The sequence below is a fragment of the Oncorhynchus masou genome, unplaced genomic scaffold, assembly GCF_036934945.1.
Source record: "Oncorhynchus masou masou isolate Uvic2021 unplaced genomic scaffold, UVic_Omas_1.1 unplaced_scaffold_32___fragment_6___debris, whole genome shotgun sequence".
Taxonomy (NCBI): Eukaryota; Metazoa; Chordata; class Actinopteri; order Salmoniformes; family Salmonidae; genus Oncorhynchus; species Oncorhynchus masou.
In genome coordinates, this window is record NW_027016638.1 from 109,532 (window position 1) to 124,285 (window position 14,754).

The 14,754-nt window shown below is 43.6% G+C and overlaps 1 pseudogene; it reads right to left on the reverse strand.

The window, feature by feature from the left end:
• Window positions 1–7,524: 7,524 nt before the first annotated feature.
• LOC135538966 (ATP-dependent RNA helicase DDX39A-like) lies at window positions 7,525–11,547 on the reverse strand (annotated as a pseudogene).
• Window positions 11,548–14,754: the final 3,207 nt, after the last annotated feature.

The following is a 14,754-nucleotide window of genomic DNA, read 5'->3' on the forward strand; positions in this document are numbered from 1 at the left end:
TTTGTTATATCTGGAGTACTTCTCCTGTCTTATCCGATGTCCTGTGTGAATTTAAGTATGCTCCCTCTAATTCTCGCTTTCTTTCTCTCTCTCGGAGGACCTGAGCACTAGGACCATTCCTCAGGACTACCTGGCATGATCACTCCTTGCTGTCCCCAGTCCACCTGGCCGTGCAGCTGCTCCAGTTTCAACTGTTCTGCCTGCGGCTATGGAATCGTGACCTGTTCACCGGACGTGCTACCTGTCCCAGACCTATTATTTGACCATGCTGGTCATTTATGAACATTAGAAAATCTTGGCCATGTTTTGTTATAATCTTCATCAGAGGTTACTCGGCGAAAGCGGTGCTGATACTGCTTCATTTCTCTCTTGTCGAATTAATACAGTGGTCTTCATTTGCATATTTCCCGGAAAGCGAATAAGCCCTTCAAATGGAAAGGGAAGACAACAAAACAGAAAATAGCCGAAATAGGCTACAAACCCCGTTATTTTAGGCATTAGCATATTGGCCTGAAATCCGTGCTCAGTGCCATCACACAAACAGAAACAGGCAAAACCTACGAAATTACATCCTCAGACAGTTCTTTGTAGCCTATACAACACAGGTTATTTGTCCTTCAGGTGTTTTCTTTTTGCTAGTGAAGGCATGCTACAGCTGTTAGAATATTGTAGTCAGAAATGGGTGTTCCTTGGGTTGGCTTTACTCCAAAAGATGAGAGCGAAAGATCTCAAACATTTTATTATGGAAGAGGTATTATGGCTGACTATAAAAAAAGTGAAGTATTCTGCCCCAAGCATCTGCATTCAGTCTTTTTGGGGACAACCTTTCAAAGAATAAATTACCTTGCATTTCAGGCTAATTATCGTTAATATTATAAACGCTGGAATAGAACAGACTGGAGACATGCACCACCAAGTGAAAGCGCTGGGTAGATTTCACCAGCATAGGGTGTGTTGAGTGAGAAATCAAGTCATTTCTTTTAACCTTATCTTGGAAATGCACTCACCATACAGAGAGTGAAACACTAACTCTCAAGAAAACAATGATCTGATCTTCACACATCCTCATGACCTTGTTTTTAAATTAAACACTATACTAGATTACCACACACACGGATGGGACATTTGAACATTACAGCTCAGTAAAAGTGACAGTTGGCATTTACACACAGCTGTGTGAACCTCACTTCTTTCTCATCATCCCTGCTACTTGCTGTTGTTATGGCAATCCATGCTAAGGTGAACTGTGAATGAATGGTAAACTAATATGCCTTTGTGATGTTGTCAGATTAAGTCGTTGTGTTTTACACCGGCTTGGCTGTGGCGTGCTTCTGCTGTACAAAACTGCTGAATGCCACAATAAGGACTGTAGTTGTCTGTCTCTGCATCTCGGAGGTTCTGTCTATCTGTTCGTCACACCGACTCTCACTGTGGTTGGTTGGTTGTAGCGATCAGCAGAGGCCTGCCCTGTGCTAAAAGTTCCACTCCATTATCCTGCTGACGCTGAGATACTGGGAGCAACTCCATGACCTGACATATCAAGTCTAAAACTCCAGTATCCTGCCCTACTGCAGCTACTACAAGCTCCCTTCTAGTCTGTTGTTCATATTATTTTGGAAGCACTTTACATTACAGCACGGAATAAAGAGGAAATGGAATGGTAACTAGTTAAAGTTACTCACAAAGCAAACCAATATTTGCCCAGATACAGGATGCTACAGATCAGTATAACTGTATTGTTTCAGAGACATCACATGCTGGAGGGGTGATAATATTACAAAAACAACATTGCAGTGTTTCCCCTAAAATTCCCCAAATGTCTTGGCATGGGGCCCCCAATTGATTTTGTTATAATGTTTGAGTCACTCAGATACACTATATATACAAAAGTATGTGGACACCACTTCAAATTAGTGTATTCGAACAGTTCAGCAACATCCTTTGCTGACAGATGTATAAAATTTGAGCACACAGTCATGCAATCTCTGTAGACAAACGTTGGCAGTAGAATGGCCTTTACTGATGAGCTCAGTGACTTTCAACGTGGCATCATCATAGGATGCCACCTTTCCAACAAGTCAGTTTGTCAAATATCTGCCCTGCTAGAGCTGCTCCGGTCAACTGTAAGTGCTGTTATTGTGAATTGGAAACGTCTAGGAGCAACAACGGCTCAGCCGTGAAGTGGTAGGCCACACAAGCTCACAGAACGGGACCGCCGAGTGTTGTAGCGAGTCAAAAATAATCTGTCCTCAGTTGCAACACTCACTACCGAGTTCCCAACTGCCTCTGGAAGCAACGTCAGCATAATGACTGTTTGTCTGGAGCTTCATGAAAGGGGTTTCCATGGCCGAGCAGCCGCACAGAAACCTAAGATCACCATGCGAAATGCCAAGCATTGGCTGGAGTTGCGTAAAGCTTGCCGCCATTGGACTCTGTGAAAACGCATTCTCTGGAGTGAGGAATCACTATTCACCAGCTGGCAGTCCGATGGACAAATCTGGGTTTGGCAGATGCCAGGAGTACGCTACCTGCCACAATGCATAATGCCAACTAATGTTTGGAGGAGGAATAACGAATTGCCTGGGGCTGTTTTTCATGGTTCGGGATAGGCCCTTTAGTTCCAGTGAAGGGAAACCTTAATGCTACAACATACAATGACATTCTATACGATGCCCTTTCCTGTTTTAGCATGACAATGCCTCCGTGCACAAAGGGAGTTCCAAACAGAAATTGTTTGCCGAGGTTGATGTGGAAGAACTTGACTGGCCTGCACAGAGCCCTGACCTTAACCCCATCGATCAGCTTTGGAATTAATTGGAACACCGACTGCGAGCCAGGCTTAATCACCCAGCATCATTGCCCGACTTCACTAATGCTTTTGTGGCTGAATGGAAGCAAGTAGCAAGTCCCCGCAGCAATGTTCCAACATCTAATGGAAAGCCTTCCCAGAAGAGTGGAGGCTGTTATAGCACCAAAGGGGGGACAAACTCTATAATAATGCCCATGATTTGTAATGAGATGTTTGACAAGCTTTTGGTCATGAAGTGTAGCATAAGAACACAACACAAGCCATGGCAAAATGTGTAGAATTGCAGGAAACTAGCTTAATTAAACTGTAAAATGCGTTCTTTTCCCCATGGCAAAATGTCTAGAATTGCAAATAGCAGCCAAAATTGTTTTAAAAAATAAACATTTTGTTTCTGCTGCCATGGGAGGGCCTCTAAAAATGTTGGTCGGAGAAGGCGCTGTTGGCCACGCCCCCCACATCTATTTCTCCACCAAGTCAGGTGAACAGGGCCTTGCCCTTTATTATGATAAACAAGCCCGGGCAACCATTTCACCAGAGCTGTTGTCTTGGTTGCACTTGTTTTCTAGGATCACTGGTGTCTGGTAATGTACAGGAATGATTCACCTCAGTTCACTCTCTGGGAGTATAATTAACGTCACCTCTCTATTGGCCCATTCCAGTGTGTGTGGCAAACTATCCAGACCTGTTCTGTAACCCCAGAGGGAGGTTTCATGTGGTGTTAATATAGAGCTGAATGAACACACAATCAACTGGTGACACAATGTACTGGGGCTATTGTACCAAAGTGGCACAGGTGTAATAGTAATAGGTCAGATGGTTTATTTTTGACGCCACACTAACTATACTGGTCCCAGATCAGTTTCGATCAGTGCCCCAGAAAAGGGTATCTGGTAGGTCCATCTACTTTGGGAAAGTGAGGCTTAAACCAATCCCATGGACATACCGTGTATCGTTTATGTGTGTATTTTTTGTTAATGCCTAGGCAAATGCAATGGCATCCGGGGTTATGTTGGTGTAGTGTTAAATCTGTTTGTAATCCATTTGAGGTTAACGCAGCAGTGCTGGTGATACTTTTAATCTGTATCTTATTGAATCACAGACCTGATCAGGGTCAGATCGGCCTAGCCCCCCTCCGACAATACACTCACTACCATTGCAGAATAAATTATTAGTCACATCGCATTGCTTTGCAATTCCTTTGGAGGGAGGATGGTGGAAGTGTGTATTTTAAAGCCATGTTCCCCTTGGTATTCACGGAAACGTGATTATCAGGAGGGTGCTTATTGCTACACTAGGAATTCAGGAAGCTATTCTTCTAAATGTGGTTGCGTTTAGGGAACTTGGGTAGTCTGAGGGAGCTTCACCGGATGACATGATATTAGCTAATTAGCCCAAATGTGTCTGGTCTTCATTCAAGCTTACCATCAAAGCAACTTATTCATTAGATTCATCTCGATTCTAGATAAAATCTGCTGTACAGGGCCATGTGTTAACTCGAAATGACACAACGACAAGTTTCCAGTTTAACAAAGTTTACTATTTTTAATTGTATTTTTATTGTATGTCACCTTTATTTAACCAGGTAGGCTAGTTGAGAACAAGTTCTCATTTACAACTGCGACCTGGCCAAGATAAAGCATAGCAGTGTGAACAGACAACAACACAGAGTTACACATGGAGTAAACAATAAACAAGTCAATAACACAGTAGAAAAAGAAAAAAAAAGAAAGTCTATATACATTGTGTGCAAAAGACATGAGGAGGTAGGCGAATAATTACAATTTTGCAGATTAACACTGGAGTGATAAATGATCAGATGGTCATGTGCAGGTAGAGCTACTGGTGTGCAAAAGAGTACAGCTGCAGCGATCGGTTAGCTGCTCAGATAGCAGATGTTTAAAGTTGGTGAGGGAGATAAAAGTCTCCAACTTCAGCGATTTTTGCAATTCATTCCAGTCACAGGCAGCAGAGAACTGGAAGGAAAGGCGGCCAAATGAGGTGTTGGCTTTAGGGATGATCAGTGAGATACACCTGCTGGAGCGCGTGCTACGGGTGGGTGTTGCCATCGTGACCAGTGAACTGAGATAAGGCGGAGCTTTACCTAGCATGGACTTGTAGATGACCTGGAGCCAGTGGGTCTGGCGATGAACATGTCGCAAGGGCCAGCCGACTAGAGCATACAGGTCGTAGTGGTGGGTGGTATAAGGTGCTTTAGTAACAAAACGGATGGCACTGTGATAAACTGCATCCAGTTTGCTGAGGAGAGTATTGGAAGCTATTTTGTAGATGACATTGCCGAAGTCGAGGATCGGTAGGATAGTCAGTTTTACTCTGGTAAGTTTGGCGGTGTGAGTGAAGGAGGCTTTGTTGCGGAATAGAAAGCTGACTCTAGATTTGATTTTAGATTGGAGATGTTTGATATGAGTCTGGAAGGAGAGTTTTCAGTCTAGCCAGACACCTAGGTACTTATAGATGTCCACATATTCTAGGTCGGAACTATCCAGGGTGGTGATGCTTCCAGGGTGGTGATGCTAGTCGGGCGTGCGGGTGCACGCAGCGAACGGTTGAAAAGCATGCATTTGGTTTTACTAGCGTTTAAGAGCAGTTGGAGGCCACGGAAGGAGTGGTGTATGGCATTGAAGCTCGTTTGGAGGTTAGATAGCACAGTGTCCAAGGAAGGGCCAGAAGTATACAGAATGGTGTCGTCTGCGTAGAGGTGGATCAGGGAATCGCCCGCAGCAAGAGCAACATCATTGATATATACAGAGAAAATAGTCGGCCCGAGAATTGAACCCTGTGGAACCCCCATAGAGACTGCCAGAGGACCGGACAACATGCCCTCCGATTTGACACACTGAACTCTGTCTGCAAAGTAGTTGGTGAACCAGGCAAGGCAGTCATTAGAAAAACCGAGGCGACTGAGTCTGCCGATAAGAATATGGTGATTGACCGAGTCGAAAGCCTTGGCCAGGTCGATGAAGACGGCTGCACAGTAGTCTTTTACCGATGGCGGTTATGATATTATTTAGTACCTTGAGCGTGGCTGAGGTGCACCCGTGACCGGCTCGGAAACCAGATTGCACAGCGGAGAAGGTACGGTGGGTTTCGAGATGGTCAGTGATCTGTTCGTTGACTTGGCTTTCGAAGACCTTAGATAGGCAGGGCAGGATGGATATAGGTCTGTAACAGTTTGGGTCCAGGGTGTCTCCCCCTTTGAAGAGGGGGATGACTGCGGGAGCTTCCCAATCCTTGGGGATCTCAGACGATATGAAAGAGAGATTGAATAGGCTGGTAATAGGGGTTGCGACAATGGCGGCGGATAGTTTCAGATTGTCAAGCCCAGCTGATTTGTACAGGTCCAGGTTTTGCAGCTCTTTCAGAACATCTGCTATCTGGATTTGGGTACAGGAGAAGCTGGGGATGCTTGGGCGAGTAGCTGCGGGCGGGGGGGGGGGAGCTGTTGGCCGCGGTTGGAGTAGCCAGGAGGAAGGCATGGCTAGCTGTTGAGAAATGCTTGTTGAAGTTTTCGATTGTCATGGATTTATCGGTGGTGACCGTGTTACCTAGCCTCAGTGCAGGGGCAGCTGGGAGGAGGTGCTCTTGTTCTCCATGGACTTTAAAGTGTCCAAGAACTTTTTGGAGTTAGAGCTACAGGATGCAAATTTCTGCTTGAAAAAGCTGGCCTTTGCCTGCCTGACTGATTGCGTGTATTGGTTCCTGACTTCCCTGAACAGTTGCACATCGCGAGGACTATTCGATGCTATTGCAGTGAACCAAGGGCTATATCTGTTCTTAGTTCTGCATTTTTTGAACGGAGCATGTTTATCTAAGATGGTGAAGAAGTTACTTTTAAAGAATGACCAGGCATCCTCAACTGACGGGATGAGGTCAATATCCTTCCAGGATACCCGGGCCAGGTCGATTAGAAAGGCCTGCTCGCAGAAGTGTTTTAGGGAGCGTTTGACAGTGATGAGGGGTGGTCGTTTGACTGCGGACCCGTAGCGGATACAGGCAACGAGGCAGTGATCGCTGAGATCCTGGTTGAAGACAGCGGAGGTGTATTTGGAGGGCCAGTTGGTCAGGATAACGTCTATGAGGGTGCCCTTGTTTACAGATTTAGGGTTGTACCTGGTGGGTTCCTTGATGATTTGTGTGAGATTGAGGGCATCTAGCTTAGATTGTAGGACTTCCGGGGTGTTAATAAGCATATCCCAGTTTAGGTCACCTTACAGAACAAACTCTGAAGCTAGATGGGGGGCGATCAATTCACAAATGGTGTCCAGGGCACAGCTGGGAGCTGAGGGGGGTCGGTAGCAGGCGGCAACAGTGAGAGACTTATTTCTGGAGAGAGTAATTTTTAAAAATTAGTAGTTCAAACTGTTTGGGTATGGACCTGGAAAGTATGACATTACTTTGCAGGCTATCTCTGCAGTAGACTGCAAATTCTCCCCCTTTGGCATATCATATGAACACCATCAAAGGTCGCCATTAGACTCAAGGCAAGGTCCATAGACTACCAGACTTCCTGTGCATGCGCACTCTTGACTGAGTGATAGCCCCTTAATAACAGAAATATTGGGATACTTAAAAACATGAACTTAACACCATGGACCGATATATTGAATTTCATCCCGAACCTGCCTGCAAGGGCCACTCTTTGCAGGTAGGTGTCGGAATCCTTGGGCATGTCGTAGTTGAAGACGACGTTGACGCGCTCAATGTTCCATCCCTCGGCCAAACAGGTTGGTGGCCACCAGGATCCGCCTTTGGAAGTCCTTTAACTGCTGGTACCGGGAAATCCTGTGGGATTTACAATAAGTAGAACAGGCATGATACATACAGCTTCACTCATGTGGGTACACTGAAACTGTGACCCACAAACATGTTGTCTGAGAGAAAGTTCTTGTTAAGTCCCTCTGGATAACAGCTTCTGCTACATGACTATTATAGAAAATGTGCAAGTAAATGAGATTCTCAATTTGATTGCCCAACTCCTCATTCCTCTCCTCCTTTTGAACCAGCAGCTGAGACAGAGCCACACAGCGCTGCACAGACTTCACAAAGATCACCACCTTCAGACAGGGGAGAAACTGGCAGTGAGACACCGAAGACAAACAAATTGGATTTAAAAACGTGACTTTCAAATCCATGAACAAAATACATTCAACTCACTCAGACTAAAACTAAAATAAATTACGTTTTAGCATTCAAATCTCTGAAAAGACCACTGTCCGTACCTGGTTGAACTCGAGCACGTCGAAGAGCTTGCGGTTCTTCTCGCTATCCTTCAGCTTGCAGTAGTACTGCTGCAGGCCGTGCAGCGTCAGCTTGGTCTCATCGTCCACAAACACCTCCATGGGCTACAGGAGATATTCATTAAGCACCAAACAGAACACAGGGAGGGACTACCAGAACTTCCAGTGCTAAACATTTTGCTAGTTTGCCCTAATGAATAGAACATGGGGAAAGTGTCACTCTTTGGGACAGTTTTATAAACCTAGCCACATTAAGTGAAAAACAGGAGTAAACCACATTCTGTGTTGGTGAATGAAGAACTACAAATGTGATTGTGAACATCAATTACTAGTCCTAGAGCTGGATGGAACTATTTTTCATTATAGCTTTAATGCCAGGACTGTTCCTCCCAAAAATGTCCAGAGCCCCAGACCCAGGTTAAGAGAGGGTCAACTCTGGCCACTTGTGAGACAGACAGTCACGAGCAGGCAAAGCTTAGAGGGGCATGACTGGAACGTTTTACATGAATATTAAGCCATATCCAAACTCCCTTGAAAAAAAGGGGGCAATCAAGCAGTTTCTACATCAATTTTTAGACATTTAAAATTAAAAGAATAACAAATGCCCATGAGCTTAGTTCAACTTTCGTACCCCACCAGAACCCAAAATACAAGCTTGTTTAATTCCAATGCTTGAAAACAAAGTAAACGCAAAAATAAACTATATAGTCTCAAAACATGGTCAAAATGATAATTCTGATATCATTGACGGTCAGTCCTTGCATATAGTGGTTAAATTTCACCAGACCTATCCCTCCAAAACAGGGGCGAGGAAGCAATGTTTATACTGCCAATTGCCTCTTCAAAGTACAATTTAGGGAGATGGGTTAATCTCTGTGTGTGTAAAACTGCAACTTTAAGTTTCAGAACATGTACATAACCACCGGTTATAAGAAACCCTTCAACGTACATCCTGCATGAACTTGCGGCAGACAGGATGGATCTCTTTGCTAAGAGTGGCGCTGAACATCATGCACTGCTTCTCGTGGGGTGCGAGCCTGAAGATGTCCTGAACATCACGCCTCATGTCTGAGGGAGAGACGATAGGAAAATAATATGGCCGTCACAAAAAAAAAAAAAAAAGTCAACCCACTCAGCCTGCAATCTGAGGACTACATAAAATGTAAATACTTCCCTACGTTTTGGCTAAATCCTTACTTAAGTCACACCATCTATCCCATTCTGTTCCAAGATGCACTACTACTTAGTAGGACAGTGTATTAGAAGTGCATTCTAAGTGGTATGCTAGTAGGTACATTGGAACACGTTTTCAATTGACCGTTCCTCTGTGACGTTTCAACTTACTCCTTGCTCCCGTCACTCACATCTGGCATCAGCCCCCTGTCCTACTGTGGTCTGAATTTGCATCTTGTCACACTCGTCCAGGACAAAGTGCTTCACATTCTTCAGGTTGAGGGTCTTGTTGCGGATGAGGGCCAGGATGCGGCCGGGCGTTCCCACCACAATGTGGGGGCAGTTCTTCGTCAGCGCGTCCTCGTCCTTCTTGATGGACAGGCCCCCGAAGAACACGGCTGCCTTGACGATAGGCATGTACTTGGAGAAGCGCTCATACTCTTTGCTGATCTGGAAGGACAGCTCTCGTGTGTGGCACGTCACCAGCACAGACACCTGGTAGACAGAGTGAGAGGTAGGGGAGGATGTTTAATACAGAACTCTCTGGATAGCAGAGAAACAAAAAGCACACAAGATTATCCAATAGGATAGAACAGCAGTGTAAACAGTGAGATTTAAAGGAGAACAAATTCAGACTGCAATTGGCCCAGCGTCATTCGGGTTTGGCCGGGGTAGGCCATCATTGTAAATAAGAATTTATTCTTAACTGACTTGCCTAGTCCAAATAAAGGTTAAATAAAGTTGCCGATTAGGCACTTTCTTATGCAAGTATCCCCAGATACACATTAATCCTATTCCTAAACTACAAAGCACTCAATGGATTCTCCATCGAAAGCTATTTTTAGTACAGAAGGATGTAACAGCAATTCAGTTGCTGCTTCCACAATGTCATTATTCAACCATTCACCTGCCCGTCCACAGGCTCAATCTGCTGCAGGGTGGCCAGTACAAACACAGTCGTCTTGCCCATACCAGACTTGGCCTGGTACATGATGTCCATGCCCAGGATGGCCTGTGGGATGCACTCATGTTGGACTGAAAGACAGAAACGTAAGTAGGGAAGTTAGTTAAGAACACATTCTTATTTACAATGACGGCCTACCAAGAGGCCTCCTGCAGGGATTGGGGCCTGGAATTTAACATTAAAAAAAAATATATAGGACAAAACACACATCACTACATAAAGAGACCTAAGACAACATAGCAAGGCATCAACACATGACAACACAGCATGGTAGCAGCACAAAACATTGTACAAACATTGGGCACAGACAACAGCACAAAGGGCAAGAAGGTAGACAACACATCACACTGACAGTTGTGGCTGCTTTGTAAGAGTGTCCATGATTGAGTCTTTGAATGAAGAGATTGAGATAAAACTGTAGTTTGGGTGTTTGTTGCAGCTCATTCCAGTCACTGGTGGCAGAAAACTGAGGAGAGGAGTGACCCAGGGATGCGTGCGCGTTGGGGACCTTTAACAGAATGTGACTGGCAGTACAGGTGTTGTATGTGGAGTATGAGGGCTGCAGTAGATATCTCAGATAGGGGAGGGGGAGTGAGGCCTAAGAGGGTTTTATAAATAAGCATCAACCAGTGGGTCCTGCGACAGGTATACAGAGATGACCAGTTTAAGTATGATGTGATGCTTGAAGGGGCATACATGTATAACTCATAGTCGGAGTCCCAAATGACACCCTATATATAGTGGATTACATTCGACCAGGACCCAGTCACACACAGCGTTAGTTTTGAACAAATCCCTATGGGCCCAGCTCAATAGTGGTACACTATGCCAGGAATAGGGTGCCATTTGACACACACGGAATGGACAAAGTCAAAAACAGTCCTTGGTTGAAGGTGGGAAGTGCCTGTGAGGCTCACCTTCAGAGGGATGTTCAAAGCCACAGTCGACAATGGCGCTGGGCAGCTCTGGTTTGAGCAGGAAGTCTCGGAAGCCGGAGCTGTGGATGGAGACTAAGAGCCCCTTACCTCCTCCTTGCCCGCAGGTGTGGCGGTCTCCAGGGCAACCTGAGGCTCCTCATCCTCTCCATAGTCCAACAGTTCGTTGTCAACGTCATTCTTTGCCATTCTAGAGGAGTACTTGCGTTAGTTGAAGCCAGGAAAGACTGGAGACTAGTTTGGGGGTGGGCGCTGTATCAACAATACAGTAAATTCAGAAGGTTAATTGAAATGCCAATTCAACAATCTATGTACAATTCCTCACCATCTGACCTTAGTTATATTACATGAGGATTCCAATTCTTGTAATTTCACTTTCTGAATTGAATCCTTGTGAAACATCACCGTCTAGCACAGGGTTTTCCATATTCGGTCCTTGGAACTCCAAGGGGTGCACGTTTCCCCCCAACATTACACAGCTGACTCAATCAAAGCTTGACGCTTATTCAGCTGTGTCGTGCTACAGCACAAACCAAAACGTACACACCCTGAGGTCCCTTGGACTGAGTTTGGGAAACACTCGTCTAATGTTTATTCCTACATAGCATTAGCTAGCTGCTAATAATGCTAGTAGCAGGCTGCACGCACACCGCCAAAGCTGGACAGTACGCAAAATGGGAAGCGAATACATTTGGCCCATAATCATTACAATTTACTTAGCTAAAAACAAGGATTGGAACAGCGACACACTGCAACTGTTAAGAGTTGCGTAAATTCGAATCTGGTATCAGGATAAATATAACAATGAGTCACCGATTGTATACTATGTATTTTTTATTAGCTAAGTAATAAATGGCAAATGCAACTTTCGTATATACGGGCTCGCTGTAATACCACGCAGGGCAGAACAGAGAACTGACAGGATGTACGTTAACAGTTGTCCTTATACTGTGATGGACATAGTTCCAACCCGCCTGTTGGCCTATCACAGTAGAGGCTGGGCGTGGTTTAAACTTGCTCAGCCTATCGCAGACGCTCAGGCGGGTCCCCGCCTCTTGGCGCTTCTTGGAGTCCTCCCTCTGTCGATGTATAGATTCTTACTGTTCTGGTATCGCAGCCTAGTTATAACAGTTGCTCAGTTCCTGCTATTGTGTTGTTCAGTATTTTTCCATCTCAGTTAAACCTCATGATGACCACCCCTCCCTATGCCTGCTTAACCACAACTTTGTAAGATACAGCAAGTCACACCATGGGCTCAATATTGTTACATACAAACACAAGGACAAAGCATCTGCTGGGCTGTTATCTACAGTTTTGCAACATGCAAGTCACACCATGTTATTCAGTTCTTGTCACACACACAAACAGGTAAGTAGCAAGCAGTTGTTTAATCTCATAATGGATGCTCCAGTGCACAAATGCAGATACCTCACACAACCAACATCAGATCATATTTAATCATATGGTAATGGCTATAATGTGAAACACAGAATCCCACACAACTCAGTTTACAGTAGTTCGCCAGTTGCCCGATTCAATCAAGTTGAACAAGGAATCATGCCTCACTCTCCGCACAAACAATGGCAGCCGCCTCCTCATTCAAACTTTGTGACAGCAAAGTGCTATAAAGGGAAATAGGTTCCAAATGCAAGGTGAATATTCAGAAATAACGTTGGCTCAAATTAATAACGAGCAAGACATTTCTAGGGTCTAACTTGACCTAAAATGTAATTCTCGGAACCAACCTGCGACACACTGCTAGCAGTAGTTAACTGCTAACTGACATGATCTTGCAAGTACTAGCGTTAGCTTGACGTTATGCTAAATGTGTTAGTTAGCGAGCCAGATTGCACAAGGTTTTCGCAAAGATTTTAACAAAAATATACTCAAACATGGCTGCTATTTGTGAGCAGTATGGAAAGAAAAAGATGTTTCTTATTTACAATTGATGCAGATATTGAAAATTACTCAATACTACACATGTTTTATGCAATTAAAATCGACTTCGATTATCACTGCTTGCTAGGTTCACAGGGGCAGTCGAGAAGCACTGTGCTCGTGTATTCGTGGCCACTATTGGTCAATTTTAATGGCAATCTCACCAAACAGGCCTGAAAACGAACCGTCTTATTTAATGCCGATCTTGAAAATGCCAACGAAGAAGGCGGGATTTCGCCAGCTGCCTTAAACTAAATTGAAGGCATAATTTCTTGTTTGACAACACTGGTATGAAAAAAGTACACTGATAGCCTTATTCAGCAATAATGTAAACATTTATGATTTCTGTAAATTATAGCTACGTATGACTAGGTTTCCTCATCCAGAAAAAAATCTGAATTTAGATTAGATTTCAGTCGATTAGATTAGTTTATTAGTCGGTCGGAGATGTAATTGCAGGGTACAGTGAAATTCTTAAGATCTGAACTCCAACAGTGCAGGTCAAAAAGATAAGTGAATGAAACAATAATAAGAATATGTGTAACCGGTGCTATGCTGCACCGCTGTAACTCTGCGTTGTATGTGGTTGATTGAGACTACAGACGTGGACTTTGGAGATCAGGTAGTTTAATCAAGAGAACAGAACTCATCTGAAATAAAACATTTGTAGAGCTATGCATCCTGCATCCAAAATACAAAAATTAATAGACTCTCCTTATTATACATAACATATTTTACGAAATAAAACATTTGTAAAAATTTGAGCACATATGTTCTGCGAATCGTGGCCTCTTTCTACAGTAGATACACAATAGGAGGGACTGGGATCATTCGAGGAGCAAGCCATCGTTCACACATACAATAAATAGCCTGCTAATACCTTGGCTAGCTATTAACCACATGTTGAATGAAGAATGTTGATATCAACCTAAAAAGTACAATTACAAGTGCATCTTAACAATACCATCTACTTATGAGTAACCTCTAAATACACATTATTATTCATGAACAAAACACTGTGTGTATGACTTTGTACTGAAAATAATCAAACTTTTCTGAAGACATAAAAAGCGTGACTACCTCTCTCAGTGCATCAAAATGATTTGAGCACGCAGGGCAAAACGTAAGAACACACTCCACTTCAGCCAGGATGCAGGCATGCATAATAACAAATCAACACGACATATTAATATATGAACCTGGTGAAATTCACATAGTACTTTAACAACTGTTACATATGCATACTATATACATATTTATTTACAACATTTACAAACCAACAGACTGCATTCATCCAGTTTGTATAAATTATGATAGATGTGTGACATGAAGCTATATTGGGCAATTTGGGCAAAGGCGTACAAATGACTGTATTGGACAAATAGACATTTGGCTTAAAACATTTATTCATTCATGGGCAATATGTGTGCATGCCCTGATCATACCAGCCAAAACCATCAATTATTTGATTTATTTGACTATAATCATTTGATTGGTCCAAATTGACATAAATAGATTTGATTTCTTTGACTATATGGCGCGATTTAAATATATTTTAGTTATGGCCAACAGAGGGCAACATTTATCCATAAAATACGATAAAACCTCACTGAACCAAAATTAATTGGGTAACATTGCAAACATTTTACAGATATCGTATGTGATAAGAAACAATGCATT